Below are 17,650 nucleotides of genomic sequence, written 5' to 3' on the forward strand. Positions count from 1 at the left end.
CTATGTTATCTATATAGGATTTCAGAAAGGCATTAGCTATTAACTTTGAAAACATTGCAGGTTACATTGCCTTCCAAATTGTTCCACAGACTGCCTTCTTTCTTGGTATTTGATTTATGGAATAAAAGGCAAAGAAAGAGTTTAATGAATTCATCATTACTGACTCAGTGTCAGCCAAATCATACTTCTCCTTATTTTCTGTAAAAGAGAGGTAAGGAAAACACTACAAAGGATCTTGATTTGAACACAATAAACTGATAGATGATTGACACATTTTAAACTTAACAACACTGGCAGAATTATGGTACCCTTGGCTAGTTTTCTACCCATCTCTGTTGCTATACAGCCTAGCCAGCATAGCACAGATTCCTGGTTTTAATGGGCAAGTCTGATCTAGCCCAAGGATAAATAAGGCTTACTGTAGTAGGCAATAGTTTCCCTTGTTCTAATTTGCAGCATCTCAAAATGTGGTCACCAGGAGACAAGCTCAACTTGAGGGTATCCGTACAGTTTTAAAAGTAGGGTGACCCATGCAGAATGGCAAAGCAAGCTGTGACTTGCTTGGATTTTCTGCAGAACTATAGAATAGAATTCTGTATTGGCCAAGTCTGATTGGACACACAAGGAATTTGTCTTCTGTGCATAAGTTCTCAGTGTACATAAAAGCCATAAGTGATAAATCATGATCATGGTCATCATAATACCTTCATATTGGAAATTAAAAGTTAAACAGAAACATACTTTGTAAAAAGAAATGGTAAGTTTTCATAATTGATTGTTTTTGATTGATTGATATTGTTTCCTGATTGCTTATTTGTACCCTATGACTATCATTAAGTATTGTACCTTATGTTTTTTGACGAATGTATCTTGTCTTTTTATGTACACTGAGAGTACATGCACCAAAGACAAATTCCTTGTGTGTCCAATCACACTTGGCCAATAAAGAATTCTCCAAAACAACTTGAAGAATAGGTTTGGGGATTAGATAAAAGGATAGGTTGGGGGTTAGATAAAAGATCCAGTTGCTTTCTTTCTTTTCACCCAGAGTTCACTGCAGAAAAGACAAGATCAACAAACACCCAACCTAAGCTTCTATCTTTCCCTCAAGCCTTCTTTCAGTTCAGCCAAGGGTAATAAATTTATCCATCTTCAAGCCGGATTTGGGAAAAGCGATACCAGCGCTGAGCGCTATTGTATCTCTGCTTTGACTCTGAAATCAATGAAGCCTTAACAAAAATGTATTATTTGTTTGTTTAATTCAGTCAACTCCACCCGAGTCTGGGCCGTTCGCAAATAATAAAACAAAGAACAATACAAACCAAAACCAAGGCGGGTTCTGTTTGGTTACAGTTTATCCAACGGACTCTAATCACTAAAAAACTTTCCCTCCACCCGAAAGGATCGAAAAGAGAATCTAGGAACATAAAAGTTCTGTCTCTTGGTAATAGAAGGGGAAGGAAAGAGCCGTTACATATACTCGGGGTAGGGGTGGGAGAAGCAGCCCGTCGTCCCAGCCCCACGGCTGGCCTTAGGCTGAGGGAGCCACACCACCCTGCAGTTTCCAGCAGATGAAAGGGGAGGGAGTGGGGGAGCGAGGCGGGGAAGCCAGCCAGCCCAGGGCCGTGACGTCAGGAAACTTTCCTTCAGTGGCTGAGCCCAGAAGACTGAAGCCAAGGAGGCTGCAGCGAGCGGCGCTTTTCTCTCACGCCCCGCGCGCGGGCGCGCGTGTGTGTCCGCTGTTGCGAGTCGCCTGGGGTCGTCTGAAGGCAGTCGGCTGTCGGGGCTGCAAGCTTTGGCCCCTCCGGAGCCGTCCTCGGCTGGCTCTTTCGCCGCAGAGTCGCTCTCCGACGCCCTCGCGCCCGTTCCTTCGGCCCAACGCACACGCGGAGTCTGGGAAAATTCCCTGGCTGGAGTTGGACGAAGGGAGAACTTGATGACTTGGCGTTGGCTTCGGGATTCCTTTCGGCGACTGACAGCGGGAGGAGGAGAAGGAGGAGAAGCAGGAGCGGAGGGGGAGGAGGAAGGAGGAGGAGGAGGAGAAAGCGGGCGTCGAGGGAACCCTGGCTGGGTTTGTTCTTTTTTTTAAAAAAAAACTTTTGTCTTCTTCGAGGAAGGGAAGCAGGAAGGAGCGGGGCGGGAGGGGGAGGTGGAAGAGCTTGACAAGAGACTAAGGAATGATTTTGTGGCGGCAAAGAGCGCGCGTGCGCTCGTGGCCCGAGGGAAAGCCTGTTGAACGCCGGGTGGCTTTCCTAAGGATGCTGCGGAAGAAGAGGAGGAGGGAGGAGGAGGGAACAGTCTCCCTCCCACCTCCACACACCGCGGGGCTTTCAGGTGGTTCCGCGTAGGCTCAGCCCCCGTTGAGGAAGGCTCGAAACTTTCCGTCAGCGACGTGCTGAAGTTTGTTTTTTTTTAAACCCCCCCCCCCCGGGAATGTGGTCTCGGCGGAGTCCCGCGCTCCCTTTTGCGTCGCCTCTCGTGCTGCTTGTTAGCGTGGTAGCACCCCACCCCCCTCCCCCCCTTAAAAAAAAAGCAGGCGGAAAGTTGGCGCCGCACTTTTGCTTTCCGAGAAGAAAAGAAAAAAAGGAAGGGCGCTCGGGCAGAGAAAGCGAGATACGCGCCTCAGATTCCTTAGGTGGCTTTTTGCTCGGATTTTACCCGTCTCTCCGGTTCTTTTGTGTCTTTTGTGTGACCCTACGAGTTCCCTTACGGTACTGGACTGCTGGGCCAGTCCAGCGCTGGCCCTTGTTCGTCCACCAGGAGCCGTTTTAGACTGCAGTTGGGTGGGTCTGCCTTCAAGAGCAAGCCCCACTCCTCGCTTGTGCGAAGAGAAATTTTACTCTGGAGTAAACTTGCCTGCGACCTGAAGGTCTTGTGTAAAGTCGTTTTTTTGTCCGATCCCCGACGAAGTTGGGGCTAAGCTAAGCGCTAAGCTTCGGCGCGGCGCTTCTTCATCTGGCATTTATTGGGGAGCTGAATCTGTTTTTTCGGTGATAGAGCCCGCGGCAGCGGTTTTCTTCCGCTTTGCTTTGCTTTGCACGTTTAGGTTAGGTAAGGTGGCGGGCGGTAGTTATCTGAGGTAGTAATCAGTGGATTCCTGTATTTGCAGGCTACAATCCAAAACGAGTGTCAGCAAGTGTCGATCAGGCAGGTTTTTCCGCCCAGGGGGATGTTTTGATACCAGCAGAAGTACAGCTGATAGAGCGAAAAGCATTAATTAGTAAGACGTTATTCTGTATCCATGTGAAAAGATTTGAAGAAGGGAGAGGTTTCAAGACTGAAAACTCTTTTTTTAAGGTACTATTTGGACTATACAGGTGTTTCGTTTAAACAAACAAAAAACAACTGGTGTTGATTTTTAGGCTGCAGTCTAACTTCTTTCGAGGAAACATAAAGAGATTATGTAACCTACTAATGCCTACAATTTGATCTCCAACTCCTTGATAGTGGACTGCTGGGATTCATTTTTCTCTTTTGATGAGTGGTGAGAATGACCCATATTTATTATTACATAAATTTGTACTATGCCATCCTATCCCAAAACTTTTGGCAGTTTACAGCAATAAAGCATATAGTAGGATATCACAACAAGCCCAGTTAAACTTAATTCCTAAGTGTCCAGTGAAGCATAACTATTTTAATCACTTTTGTTAGCATTTTTCAAAAGTCCCAAGACTTTTTGTATGCTGTACACATTTCTAAATGTGAATGTATTTATGTATGTATGTGCAATGTTTTCAGTAATCTAATGAATTTAAGGATATAACCTACTATATCTTTTAAACTTACTTGGAAACTTCAGTTCCTGGAACTGAAAGTTGTAAGAATTATAATGTTAATACAAATATATATATATTTTAAAAAATCTGAACCAGAATTTAAAGTTCAAGATACAAAGTTTATTTGAGAATCAAAAGAAAGATAAATGGTTCCACAAAAGATGATAGAATGCTGGTTCAGCTAAAGCATTTCACTTTCTGAGAACAAACTTGACATCATTGCAAAGATTAATGAACACAAGTTACTTTTGTAAAGTCATCCGGTTTTATGGACAAAAGCGTACATGTGACTTAATTCCTTAAAACATAACATATGTGGAGGTGGGGCAGCAGCATCAGATTCTAATTTAAAATGGGCTGCAGTAACAACTTGAACTTTATTTTCCAAAACTGCATTCAGAACAAATGGGGGAGAGGTAAAAAAAAAAGTAGTTCTGTAGAGCTTTGTACGATTTTTTTTCAATTAGTAGCCAACATGCATTCTTTAATACTAATTATTTCTGTTCTAGTAAACTATACATAATATAAGTCCATTTAAATTTGAATTTTGATATGGGGGATGTCGGTCAGGGTAGAGGAGTTCAGTTTTGTTCTTGAAAGCTTTGGCGTTAAGTATTTTCCTCTGTCTAAAGGCCAACACTGGAGAATGATATATGTGTTGCTGTGTTATATAAGCATCTGGCTTTATTTTCTTTTTATGGTAATAGTAGTTGTCATTTTTGTTATAATTATTAACTCAGTTGCAGAGGTGCCTGTAAATCTGTGAATGCTATCTTATCCATTTTGAAAGCAAAAGCCCATGGAATGTGCCAAGTTTTTTCAGAGAGGAGAAGGTAACTACTTCTTTGTAAAACTTACAACAATTGTTGATGTTACTGTGGCTTACTTCTTGATATTTTACCATGGAGGCCAACTTCTTTTGGCTATAGAATTACCAGGCGCCATACAATTAAGTGCTTGCAATGCTGCTAATTAATATATTTACTAAATTAATAGGTAGTACTACTTTTACTTGTATTGATACATGATGGTACTTAGTATGCATTTGCTCAAACATTTGCCATGTTTTACTATATACTTGTCATCCCCCCCCCACCCAATAAACTTTCAGATAAAAGGTTGATATGAAAGCTTTGAAGGCAGAATTGAAAGAACCATAATGTTGAGCCTGACTAGGTGGCTCAGTGGCTAAGATACTGAGCTTGTTGATCAGAAAGGTTGGAAGTTTGGTGGTTTTAATCCTTAGTACAGGTCTCCTGCATGAGCAGGGGGTTGGATTAGATGACTTCCAAGGTCCCTTCCAACTCTGCTACTGTTACTGTTTTATACTGCTTACTTTGAATAAGGGCAGGCAAGTATCCAGGCACTAGTATTCTTTCAAGGTGATGGTGAGATTGAAGGTTATGTTTTATACTGGACAAATTCCAGAAACTAATATGACTTTCTGGTTGTGACTCAAGTTGATGAATTATGTTGCAGTTAGTAGCTGTTGAAGGAGCATTCAGTTAAAGTTCAATAAGAAAATATCTTTCCTAATAACTAATTTTTTTTAAAAAAATGGTAACCTGATGGTTTTGATCCTTCTTTCTTCTTGCAGTGGTAAAACCAAAACAGTAGCTGATCATTACAAATATGAATCTGTAGGGTGCTGTATCAAAAATTGCAACTGGCAAACACGTGGTATGTTGATGCAAATTACCAGTAGCTCCTTTGATTCTGTGACCATTGTAGACTCATTTACTCAATTTAGCCTCTATAGTGAGTGTTAGATACTACAATGGTTTTCACCAAGTTCCTCTGTTCTGGCGGGAACAGAGGTTTAGTCCTATTGGTCGAAGGGTCTGACAGCTCCCTATAAAAGGGCTGCTGTCAGACTCAACCTTCGCTGGATTGTTCTCACTTGTACTTAATAAAGAGCTGTTGTTACCGTTAAGCCTGTGTGTGCCTATCCATTACCCAATCTAATACTGAGGGTTTCTCATTCAATCTTGCTCTTTTCATTCTTAAGAAATAAATTGCTTTCTATGTTAATTATTTTTAGTGAAAGTAGGTTGATTGATACTAGTGGTGGCCTAGTAAAAATTAACCTTGTTACTCTGCTCATTATTGAACCAATTCCCAATTCTGTTAGACACAAAAGGTACAATCATGTTTAAAGAAATACTCCTTTGAGATTAAATTATACTGATCAAACAATCCGTTAAAAACTAAGTCATTAGAAAGCCACACTTGTCTTTTTTTCCTAAAGCTATGGTGATTCTATATACATATTTAGGCCTAAGTAGGAAATAGAGTAAGTGATGAAGCTTGTAGTCATGCTTTATTTAAAAAACGGTCCTTTAATTTGATGGCCTTTTGTTAAAGTTACAACTTTATAGGTGCCCTTCTAAAGTCTTGTGTTTGGAGTGTACATTTCACCAAATCCATTGATGCTGTTACTTAATTGGTATTCAATACTTGCAAAGCCTATGTACATGAACGAATTTCCAGCTCTTATTATTTTCACAACAATGGTCCTTGGGTAAATTATAATTTCTGTATATGATGGATAATTTAAAGAATGATTCACCCCTCCCCTGGATATATAACTAGTCTGAGCACCAAGGAAATAAAATGACCAAAACACATTCTTTCCAGCAGTCTTCAGTTAAGTAGGGATTTACACCAGACAGACCAGCAGAAAACAGAATCATAATCAAGGAACTACCAAGAGAAAAACACTAATATTGGCAGGGCAAGCTACTATATATAAAAAGGAAATAAGTGCTACACTCATTAGCACTGATTATGTTATCTAGATGATGAAATGTCTGCAAACAAATTTCTCACATCTAGTAACCAGATTTCTTCAAGAATACTGGAAGCTGGTTGATTCTGGACCATATTTTAGTCTACCTAGTTTAATATGGACACTATAATTTACAATCTGAAATTGTAATTAGATTGCCTGTAGATGCCATAGATCAAATATCATCTCATCTGTGGTTCTTTTGCACAGGGGATTCTCAGAGACATGAAATGGAAAATCCATGCAACATAAGACATCTTGATTACTAGAAAAATTGGAACCATATACTTATAAGCCATCCAGAGCCACTTTTCTAAGTGAGATGGGTGGCAAATAAATAAATGGAGTGAGCTCCCGTTACTTGTCTCAGCTCCTGCCAACCTACCGGTTCGAAAGCATGTAAATGCAAGTAGATAAAATACATACCACTTTAGTGGGAAGTTAACATATAGTGGCCATATAGTGGTTCTATATGACCATTTGATGTATAGTCATGCTGGCCACATGACCACAGAAGTATCTTTGGACAACACTTTCTCACTCGGCTAAGATTGGGGATGAGCACTGCCCCCTAGAGTCAGACACGACTGAATTGGGGAAACCTTATCTTTACCTTTATGACCCAGTTATTATGATTCACAATCTATGGTTTGTGACTAAACCAGAGGTGGTATTCAGCAGGTTCTGGATAAATGGTAGCAGAAATTTTGAGTAGTTCGGAGAATCAGTAAATACTACCTCTGACTGGCCTGGCTCCCATCCATTCTCTGCCTCCCAAATCCCAGCTGTCTGTGCAGGGTTTAGGTCCAAGTAAGGTAGCGCAGGGCAGAGAAAAGCATACATGAACTGGAATGTTCAAACGTTTTTTATTTTTATTTTATTTTTGTGGCAATCTGTTCAGTCATATTTATTCTATTTCAATTGTGGTAGTTAGTTTTGTTAGCAGGCTGAAGTGTGTTTTTATGTTTCTAGGTTACAAACAGAATTAACTCGTAAAATTGTTGATGAATGGATGGATCATTGTTTTATTTCATAATATTACTACAAACAGGTATTGAAATTATTAATAGGATGAAGGCAAGCAAAGTTTCACTATTTCAATCAGTACACATTCTTTACCGGATAATTTTCAGAATATGTGGTTGTGTTTTGAAGAATTATTTGGTAAGCAAAACTATCAGTTTGACTTTCTCCCATATATTTTTTTAATGCCAAGTCTCTTCTATTTTGCTTACTATACAAGTTTATAGGAGTATTGATAATTTAAAAAAAAATATTGAATACATTTCTCACCCACCTGCATGTACATATTGATATTCATGAAGGCTAATGCACTCAGTAGGTGTTTATCTGAAGCCTGAAAAGAGAGCATTCTTAATCCAAAGCAGAGCATCTTTGTGAGTGATTATCACAAACAAAACTCAACAGAGACTTTCTGAGACAGTCTCTCCCCACTGAAGGAAAACAGATGCCACTTCAAAGATGTATAGTCTGATGCAGGAGGAAGACTGTTCTTGGTATTACGAGAACATCTTTTGAAGATGTTGCACTGAAGCTGTAGTGGTGTTCTTTATATCTTTGGGATTATAGTTTGCCTATTTCTTGTTTAGCCTACTCTCTTGCCTTGTGACTCAGCTGTGATTAGAAATACAGTTCTAATCTGTAGCACACGGTTCTAACCACAATGTTTTGTCAAAAAACATTTGTGACCCTAAAAGTTAAAGAAGTCAGACTCTAGATGTCCCCTGAGATATCTTCTATGCTAACCATGAATTCTTCATCATTCTGGACCTCTTTATTCCTTTCTTTCCCTTTTCCTTTGCTCTTAATGCTGGAATCCTTGTTTTTCTTTTCCTTGTTTACCGATGAGAAGAAAAGAAGCAGTCCTTTTTTTTTAACTTCTCTACTAGCAGCTAAGTAGAAGCAGTGTTGAATAAACATAGCCTGGATATCTTAAGATTGGCAGCTCTCAATATGCTCACTACTTCTTCAGTAACACAATTTCTGTCCTTGCAGAATATACCACAAGGAGAATGTTTGTCTAATGTCTGTTTTTCATTCATGGCCTATTGAAATTTCATTCAGTTCCATGAACTGAAATCTAGCTACTCACCAGATTGGTGTGTGTGTGTGTGTGTGTGTGTTATTAAGGAGAATAAAGGACTGCATAAGTAATGCTGCAAATGTAGCTAGGGAGACTAAACCCATAACAGTGCCCCTTAATCGGTTTCATATGTGCATAATTTAAAGCAAAAATGCCTCTTGGTTTTTGTTTTTTTTTCCTTTCAGTTTTGCTCACAAAGAACCTCATAATGGAAGGTACACATTTGAACATTAATATTTGAATGCTGTAATAGCATATCTGTTTGCAAATGTAAGGAAGGAATTTGTAGAAGCTTCTTATTCAGCCAGAATGGTACTAATACTCATGTCATTGCATGCCAAACAATAATTGTTCTTAATTATTAACAGTTGTTTCTGCTCTCTGTTATGTTACAGTGTTAGAATGCATTGCTATATATGACAATATATGAGTGCAAAATATGAAGGTTCATATATGGATAACCTTTATCTATTATTCAAACAAGAATATATTAGGAAAATTGCCACTAACGGGTGTTTATCAATTCAGATAGCCTAATGTTAATTAACTTGTTTAATTAGCTTAATTTTCAACTTTGTTTTCACCTAAGAGAATTTCAAAACAGTTTACCAGAAAATAGCAAAACAGGAGCTAAATTAAACTACATAAATAAACTATCACTGCTTATATTCAGTAAATACAAAAATTAGGACAAATTTATTCATTCATTCATCTATCTATATAAAAATGGCTGTGTGTCTGTATGTTCCAGCATAACTCTGGAATACCTAAAGCAATTTCAATCAAACTTGGTACACAGATGACTTACCCTCTGGAAACAAATACACCCCTAACACCCTTCAGGGTGTGTGTTATGTTAACATACAGCCTGTTGTGCCTTAAAATGGCTTCTACTGTACTGTCGTAAAATGGCTTCACTGTACAGCGCAGTGGAGTTACCATGGTAATAACTTCACAGTACTCCACAAGGAGGCTCCCTCTGGTAAGGGGGAAAATCCAACATTAGAAATTACATTTGGTCCGGACATTTTCCCCCTATAAATAAATACCCAGGCAATGCCAGGTTATCAACTAATTTAAAATAAAAACATGAAAAGCAAAGATAGTCTAAAAGGATTTTGCCTCCATTTTTCCCACTAGGAGGATGTATTGTTGTTGTTGTTGTTGTTGTTGTTGTCACAGTCAGCCAGATGTTCAGACTGAGTTTGGCATTTTTGTCTACCTATGGAGTCCTTGTCAAGGACCTGGGATAAGCAAATCTGGATGTTTGACAGTGTTACAGATATCATCGCAGGATAGAAACTGTTCCAAGTAAGCTGCCTTTTGCAACTGACTGAGGGCAAATTTGTCAATGCCTAAGGTGTTCAAGTGGTGCTCCAATTGTTTTGGGATTGCACCCAATGTGCCTAATGGAGAATTAGAACTCACAATCCCCTGGTATCAAGTCTAGCACTTTAACTATTACCCCATAGAGGTTCTCTGATCATTTCTTAGGAGGAAGTCATAACTGGGTTGCTGTTTCTAGGAAGGCCTTATTCATTCATGATCATTACTCTCTGAATCAAAATCACCAGTGGGACTGTGAGTAGAACCTCATACAGGTAGTCCTTGACTTACAATTGATTGAGCCCAACTTTTCCATGGCTATGCAAGATAGTTAAGTGAGTCCTCCCCCATTTTATGATTTCTTTTTGCCGTGATTGTTAACTGAATCATTGGAAGTTGTTAAGTCAATCATATGTTCATTAAGCAAATCTAGTTTCCCCCATTAACTTTGCTTGTCAGAAGTTCCCTAAGAAGGTTGCAAATGACAATCCTGAGCCCCAGGATGCTGCAGCCATCGTAAATACAGGCTGGTTGTCAAGCACCCAAAGTTTGATCACATGACCATCGGGATTCTCCGACAGTCATGTCACTTTTTTCAGTGCCATCGTAAATTTGAATGTCATTAAATGAATGGTTGTAAGTTGAGGACAATCAGTAGACAGTATGGCATTACAGGAGTTTTGGGATTCCTAGCTGTTAGGAATAGCAGGACACAAAGCAACATTTTTGCTCTGTCTTTGCAACCTAATACGAGATAGAAACTCTAAAAAAAATCTAGAGTATTCAGAAGGTATCTTAAATTTACTAATAATTTCAGAGAAAGTTTTGCTTATAGATTGAAACTTTTTCTTAGTATCTTCAGTCTCTAAATAAAGTCTCTAATTAAAGAGCACAAATCCTAGAAATCATATGAATAACAACTCAGGGAGTATTGCATCTCTGTATGTAAGTGCTACTTCAGTTTGGAATTTGAAAAAGAAATAACTATTCTCATTCTCTGAAGGCAACCATAATGCTCTTAAACGGTTAGAACAGAATGTAATAATTGTACAGAATATTGCTTGCCCAAATGCTTTTATTTTTTGCACCACTGTGGAAAAAAGCATTGGGAAGGAGGGGTGTTTGGTGTCCCCTCCCCCCATTTAGAAAGAATACTAACTCTTCTCTGATTAGTTGACTTTAGTGTCAATGTTACCTCTTAATACCTATCTTTCATCATTTCTTTACCAGATATAAATGTGTGTGTGTGTGTGTGTGTGTGTGTGTGTTAGATTTGTGCTGATAAATAAATAAAGGGAGACTAGAATAGATCCATTTCAAGCTATTTAGCTCTCATCAGCTAGCCATACCCTTACTGGGATTTGAACCCGGGTATGGCTAGCTGATGAGAGCTAAATATCTTGAAATGGATCTATATTAGTCTCCCTTTATTTATTTATCAGCACAAATATAACACAAATATAAAAAGGCAACATTAAAAATAAAAATATGGTTTTCTGCCTGGATGGTTTTCTGTAATGAGCCGAAAGACAGAAAGAGGGAGTAGTGAGCTTCCTCCCATATTTGGGCATACCAGGGGTTGTAACACAAATACATACATACATATACATATACATATACATATACATATACATATACATATTGTCAGGGGAAAAAAACGCCTGATATCTGAGATCAATGGACCGTGGCTGATTCCCTTCCGCATATCTTTTGAGATATTGAGAAAAATAAGTCTTTAAATATTCTAATTAATAAACAAACTTTAATACGAAAATAATAAAAGTAAATGAAACAGAAAATAACTAATGGTTACATTTTGATAATGAAAGCTACGTCTGCCAAAGTTGGCTGCCGAACAAAGAAGAGAAGAAGAATTTTGGAATGTGTAACGCGTGCGCAATAAATCACTTTCAGATAACATTTTGTTTTATGACCTGCGCAATAAAGCTTTCTTAGTTTAACTCTTGAGTGTCAATTCATTCAGTTCAGGCCTAGCAAACCTTTTAACATCGTGACACATATACATATACATATACATATACATATACATATACATATACATCATATACATATACATATACATACACACACACACACACACACACACACACACATATATATAAATATAAATATAAAAATATAAAAATATAAAAATATAGGAAAAGGAATTGTTTCTTATATATCACTGCTGTGCTGTTTAATGATATTTTTAAATTAATTAAAACACTCTATATACCAGTGGCCCCCAACCTTTTGGGCACCAGGGACCAGTTCCATGGAAATAGGTTTTTCCACATACTGGAGGGGGTGTGGTTTTGCCTACTGCCTGCATCCCATGGATAGAGTTTTGCTTGTTTGTGTGGCCTGATTTCTGGCATGCTGTGGCTGGGTGCTGGTCCATGGACCGGGGGTTGGGGACCCCATTATATACTTAGCCTAATCTTAGGTATGTTACAAATGCAGTATTATATAAATTAGTTCTAGAACTTCAGAAAACTATAGATATTTTTGAAAATGTGATAGATATTTAATTGGATTTAGAGGTTTTTTTTAGATGTCTTAGATTTAGTTTTGCAAATATCCATAATAATGCTGATTAGGGTGCAGCTGCTGAATAATATTATTTACAGATTAAAATATGCATATGGAGATCAAAATGACCACGATACTGTTAGCTGTTTAAAGGTCCTTAAAGATTTGTCTGCTCCTCTGGGAGTTAGGGCTGGGAAGCTGAGCAAGAACTCCAAGCATGATTAGTTAGTATTTATTCTTTTCTGTAATTGGAATGATTTTTGTGACCTCAGACAGTTGCTATTTGGACTGTTGATTGTGTTGATTTTGATCCTTGTATGCCACACCCAATCATTATCATGAGATGAACAGGTATATAAATCATATACATCAGTGCTTCTCAATCTTGGCAACTTTAAGATGTGTAGAATTCAACTCCCAGAATTCCCAGACAGCAAGGTTGAGAAACACTGATATACATCAATAGATAAAACATAACCAACCAATTTTGTCTTCGAGAGGTTTTGGAAGTCTATAGTTTTACCATGGATAAAATAATTAAGTCCTTGAAAAAACTCACATGTGATTTTAGCCAATAGGATGAGAAGCAATGAAATAATTGAGAAAAAGAGATTCAGTAGATTGGATGCATTATCAGAGTTACTATTAATTTTAACCTAATAAAACAGCACATGCATGAATGATATACATCTGGGAACATCCCTCTTCAGTCACTTGGCTTATCCTTTTGCATCTGCAAGAGAACAAGATAGGGAACTAGTGTTAATTATACATTTTCCTTTGAATATGAGCAAGATACTGTAACTAAATCAATTCTGTCCATTAATACAGTCTATACTAGTCTGTCTAAAAGCTGTTGATAATAGTCCCCAGTTTAGCTATAATGAGAAAAGGTGATTAAGCTGAGATTCTTGTTTGATTTTGCCACTTGAATAAAAAGAGGCGGAAAATACTTGGAAATGAGTTGTATGGAATGTTTATCCAGGATTAAGAAATGAGGATTAGATTTAAAGGAGAAATGAAATTTGGCCTTCAGCCTCAGTACAACTCAAATGTTACATTACACTGGAAAATTTACTACAATTTGTTCAACGTACTTAATGTAAATTGATTAATCAATTTTATTTTGTAAAGTGAGTAGATACGAAGATCACTAGATGCTTGTCTTGGAAGATCTATATGACTATCAGTTGCCTATCTGATGCTTTCTACTACTAATGTTCTATTTGAATAGTTGGGAGGCATTTGTCTTTTGAAGTTAGAAATAAAGATGGATTATTTCAATGAATTACTTTTAGCTATGTATTTTTATTTTGTTTTAGTATGTATAGATGGTATGTTTGAGGTCAGATTTGAATTACAAAACTTTTAAATCAGGGGAAATAAGTAGATCCATGATGAAGATGAAGGACTTATTTTTGATATTCCATCCTTAGGAGATTCAAGAATCTAAAAGGCTTTCTTGTTTTTAATAGTTATTTTTCTGTGGCTAAGGCTATTATAGCAGGGATGGTGGGCATGACCACTGATAAGATTGTTCTCATATTATGATTTTTTAAAAATTTAATGGCTGTTCAACTTCAGTGGACTCTTTAACTAACTCACAATGTACTGTACTGCAGGAATGTGCATGGTTTGAAAATTATTTGGAAGTGTTCATCACAGCACATCTGTGCTATTCACTGAAACTGCCAAACTTTCTTCCCGGTTTCCAAGTGAGCCTTGAAAAAGAAGTGCTGATATTAGATTAATGGAATCTATCAATTAAAGATAATGCTACCCTTAAAATAGTGCCACTTTTTCATCTTGTGTAGAAGCCTGCAAAAAGGCAGGTGTTAAGGACTTGTCAATCATTTTCAAAACTTGGGCAACCCTTGATATGCTGAGAAGATGGAGATGCTGAAAACATTGCACTTTAAATTTGGTGTTTAAGATGCTTTTAAAAAGTTAATGATGAATGCAAGAAAACGAAGGAAAGGTTCATGTTTATTTTAGTATTTCACCACTAGGTACCTATAATGTTATCTACTGAAACATTTCAGGTAGTGAGGGGCTTATTTAGATACCACTAAAACTCTTGTGTCTATAATCTTTATGTTGGTGAATCAATGCATCATAGGGCAGAACTTTTCAGTGAAGATATTTCTAGCAGGCTAACTTACAAAATGAGTCCAGAATCCGGAACCCATGATTTCTGTGGGATTGAAATTTGGCACATTTTATAAAATGTTTTATGACTTAAAATTATTATAAAACACTTTCTGGCATAATATAAATAACATAAAATATTTTGTGTGGTCATCTCCTGAGGTTTGACTGTGCTGTATAGTTTCAAGGCAGATACATCTCTGAATATCTCCCTGACTTTTTAAGAACTTTTCAGGTACATTGGAAGCTCTGCCATTATTAAAATCATTGAGGAATCTAGTAAGGAAATACCTCCGAAACAATGATACAATGGATCACTAGTTGTCTAGTTAAATATGTCTCTGGAAGTTACATTAGATAATGAAGACCTTGAAGATCTGCTGTAAATATTTTTTTTTTGAACGAAATATTCAAATTTGTGTCAATTGAATTATATTGTAAACAATTAAAATGATGTGTAGATAGCATCCTTTTGATTCTGCTATGTGTGCTATTCAATTTATGCCAAACTGATGATGTGTACAGATCTAGGTGGAGCATTGTCACTGAATATTATGAACTATTAACTGCTGAAATTTATCACAGTTTATCAAAGTTTATGGACTTCAAAGAAAACTGGTGCTTCTCTAAATGAGTTGATAGTTTCCTTTTCTCCTATCCTGTTTTCCTGAAAATAAGACCTCCCCAGATAATAAGCACAATTGGGCTTTTGAGCACATGTGCTAAAATAAGCTCTCCTAGAAAATAAGCCCTCCCTGAAAATATTGTAACACAGCAGCAGCCATAAGGTGACCATGCTCACTGCCTCCTGCACCTCAAAAATAATAAGACTTCCCTGAAAATAAGGCCAAGTGCTTATTTCGAGGGTCAAAATAAAATAACACCCTGTCTTATTTTTGGGGAAACATAGTAAGAAAGCCGCCTCCTATAGATTAAAAAATGAGAACTTGATCAAAGATGGTATCCGTTTTTTAACATGACTATTAATATCAGCTTTTCTCAACCTTGGCAGCTAGAAAGATTTGTGGACTTCAATTCACAGAATTCCCCAACCAGCAATACTGGCTGAGGAATTCTGGGTGTTGAAGTCCACACATCTTCAAGCTGTCAAGGTTGAAAAACACTGCCTTATATGGTCTCTCAATTATGGTTCCTCTGCAACAATAAGTTCCTCTTGTTATTATTGACTTCTAAAATTATTATTGTTTCACTTTGTTTACTAACTTGCTTTCTAATGATTTAGATCAGGTGTGTCAAATTCACAGCCCGCGGGCTGGATATGTCACGCATTGGCCACATGCACTCCCAGTTTAGTGAAGGGGAAAAAAAGTTGTGATATGTCACATGACGATGCTGTGATGGCACAAGTTTGACTTCCCTGATTTAGATGAATATGATAAATTTATGCAATCCTTCTTCTGAAACTTCTTCATGTTGAACATTCTTCTATGTTGTACAGAAAAACTGTGCCTTAGTTTTATGTGGGAAAATAAAAACTGTATGAATTGTATATTTTGAAAAGGGATTTCTACACACAATGGGTGCAAAGGGAAAGAAGTGAGGGAAGAATAAATAGGAAGATAATAATATTCCTCAGTTTGGGTTTCTAGTTGTAGATTATTTATTTATAGATTTATTTATATTGCTCACTTGCCCAAAGGACCTGAGCTGTTTATAATAACAATAATAACAACTATTAAAAGCAACTGTCATTTAATCTAATCCAATCAGAGGCACATTTATCAGCAGAATATTTTTAAGACCTCCTTGAGAAGCCACTGCATTTTGAAATAACTGAATTTACTGAGTCACCTTCACAGTGATCCATGTAGATTATGTTAGCCCAGTTTTGCACATAGTTGAAGTCACATCATTAAGATGATCTTATTTAAATTTGTCTCACTGTTTCAATTTACTGTTTCATTTATCATTGTCCTCCTTAATTATGTGACAATGTATAAATTGTATTATCTCAGTGTGTTTGTTGATGACTTTGTTTGAATGCCAAGATTCCAGGAATTCCCTAGCATTTGGTGACTTAGCTTGGTCTAGGATGCTTTCACTTTCCCCGTTGAAACTATGGTTAAGATGGTCCTTGCATGAAGTTTGCTCTATCAATATACACATTAAGTTTATCTTGTATTTTACTTCATTATGCCTTTTTCAAAATCCATCAAGATTATGTGGGCTGTAAATATTGCAAAACCAACAAATATGTCTGTGTAATTATCTGTGCAATATTATTTATCTGTGTACTTATCTGTGCAATATTATTTATCTGTCTGCTCTTTTAAAAAACCTACACTGTTTCCCTGAAAATAAGACCTCCCCGGATAATAAGCCCAATTGGGCTTTTGAGCACATGCACTAAAATAAACTCTCCCATGAAAATAAGCCCTCCCTGAAAATATTGCAACACAGCAGCAGCCATGAGGTGACCACGCTCGCCACCTCCTGCACCTCAAAAATAATAAAACCTCCCTGAAAATAAGGCCAAGCACTTATTTTGGGGGTCAAAAGAAAGTAAGACCCTGTCTTATTTTCAGGAAAACACAGTATATAGCTGTCCATCACACAGCAGTGATTCTAGACAATGACAGAAATTTAAACCAAGAAACAGCAGTTTGCAAAAATAAGTATTCCAAAAAAATAAAATGAAATGATGACATTTAAAAGATCAACTAACTATTCCTGTAGATTCGGCAGGAGGGGCTACAGCTGGGTGAAGTCACAGCTTGATTAGTCCAGAGACTGAGAGAATTTTCTTAAGTATCCTTCCTTCCCTATAGGCTTCCAGTTTCCCTCAGTCTTTGGTCCAAGCACTAGCTGTGGCTCCAGTGAGGTACTTTATTGAAGTTTATATTTTCCTAATTTGGTTAATTGGATATTCTAAAATTTCTATAAAAAAAAGGCCATAGAGACTGTTCCTCAGCCTCATCAGGGGAAAGGAGAGCCCCGGTCTCCTACCCTGGG

At 37.6% G+C, this 17,650-nt stretch overlaps 1 protein-coding gene across 3 annotated transcripts in view; it reads left to right on the plus strand.

Moving 5' to 3' along the window:
* Positions 1-1,949: 1,949 nt before the first annotated feature.
* Positions 1,950-17,650, plus strand: part of GULP1 (GULP PTB domain containing engulfment adaptor 1) — a 159,127-nt gene continuing 143,426 nt past the window's right edge. For 2 of the 3 annotated variants that reach the window (XM_081934176.1, XM_081934178.1), the window contains exon 1: positions 1,950-2,071. The gene's annotated coding sequence lies outside the window, so the exon portion shown is untranslated. Of the gene's footprint in view, positions 2,072-3,461; positions 3,485-17,650 lie in introns of those variants that run through there. The other variant, XM_081934177.1, reaches the window with a different exon arrangement.

Source organism: Natrix helvetica, assembly GCF_964273705.1.
Source record: "Natrix helvetica genome assembly, chromosome: 1".
Lineage (NCBI taxonomy): Eukaryota > Metazoa > Chordata > Lepidosauria > Squamata > Natricidae > Natrix > Natrix helvetica.